Genomic DNA, 1,448 nt, shown 5'->3' with positions numbered 1-1,448 from the left:
GAAGGATCATAAACACATGTTCTGGGGCAAGAGGCTGCCATGGAAACCACCCCCAGGTTCCTCACATCACCCAAGGAGGTGTTTGCCCATCTCCCATCTCCTGGTCCGCTTCCAGGTTGGCTGCAGTTGGCTCATCTCCTTTTGGCATCACCTCCAAAAATCAGTCTTCTGAGAGAGAAGACGGAAACATATGAAAGAAGGAAAAGAAGGAGAGGAATTAACTCAAATTAAGGGGCAAGAAGAGGAAATAAATACTTCTGGCCACGTTCAAACCAAAAATCAGAACGAGGGTGACTGGGTTAGGTGACAAATCCAGCCTCTCCAACTCAGCTTTTGCCAGCATGGTCCTGCCACCCCTTGCCAACCTTGTCCCCTCGGGCCCGTTTCCTCCGAGGGCATCTCCATCCAAGGCCAGCCTCCTCCAGGGAACAGGGGAGGTTTGGCTGGCGTGGCTCCCACCCCGAACCCCTGTCCAACCCCCCTCCACCCTTTGACCCGCCGTGTGCTTTTTCCCACGGTGGTTCCCGCTGGCACAGCCCCATCCCAGCTGTACCTGGGATGGAGGGAAATCCCTGCAAGGTGACACACCTGGCAAGGAGCAGCGTGCTGAGTCACCCGGGATGTCCCTCCGGGTCCTGCGTGGCTCCAGCACCGAGAGAGAGAGGAGCGCATCCCGTCCATCCCGGCCTTTTGAAGAGCCGAAGGCACCTACTCCAGTGCCTCTTCGGAGAGGGAGAGAAGCCAGGAAGGACAATGAGGCCCAACCAGAAAAGACGGAGAGAGCGCTCGGCTCCTTTTTGGCTTTCCTGGATTTTGGTCATTAAAAGGAATCGCTAAAAGCGGGTGAGAGCGAAAAAACCCGCTCCCGACGGGCTGCCCCATGCACCGCCAGCGCCCTGAAAGACTCCCCCTTGTTTTGTCCCTCCTGGCCCGTGGCGGATTTGGGGGAACACAGCTTCATCTTGCTGGCCACATCAAAGCAGTGATTATGCAAATGCTCCCACTTTTTCTTTTTTTTTTTTTTAGGGAATTATTTATCACACAATAACCCCCCTGCCAGGGGGGGAAACAATAGATCAGGCTAGATAGCACTGCTCGCCCGAGGCTGCGGGGCCGGGGGGGGACCCCCGCGCGGTTTATTGGCCTAACCTAATTTCACTAATTCTCTTTTCACACATTTTGGGCTTTTTTTTTTCCCCTCTCTCTTTCCCCCCCTCTTCCTTTCGCTCCGAGGGCTGGGTTTCACGCTCCCAGGATCCGGAGGGCACCGGGCTGGATTCGCGTGCTAAGCGTTTTATTTAATTAATACACCCAGGCGCCTCTGCTGGTTTTTAATGATTTCCAAGTGTTTGTACCCAGAAGTCACAAAATGCTCCCGAGAGCACGGGGACGATGATTGAAGGGCCTGGGCGGCCTCCAGCACCCCCCTGCACGGTGACATCCCTGGC

General features: G+C 55.4%; 1 long non-coding RNA gene across 2 annotated transcripts; it reads right to left on the bottom strand.

The window, feature by feature from the left end:
- On the bottom strand, positions 1-803 carry LOC115948820. Of its 2 annotated transcripts, none has more exons than XR_004082589.1 (2): positions 554-803; positions 1-168 (listed from the first exon to the last, which is right to left on the bottom strand). It is a non-coding gene; the product is annotated as an uncharacterized LOC115948820 (long non-coding RNA). The 2 variants fall into 2 exon arrangements; XR_004082588.1 differs by having other exon boundaries at positions 589-803.
- Positions 804-1,448: the final 645 nt, after the last annotated feature.

This window comes from Geospiza fortis, unplaced genomic scaffold, assembly GCF_000277835.1.
Source record: "Geospiza fortis unplaced genomic scaffold, GeoFor_1.0 scaffold1278, whole genome shotgun sequence".
NCBI classification, from domain to species: Eukaryota; Metazoa; Chordata; class Aves; order Passeriformes; family Thraupidae; genus Geospiza; species Geospiza fortis.
Note: the sequence above shows the minus strand (reverse complement) of the source record. Positions and strands in the feature narration are given on the sequence as shown.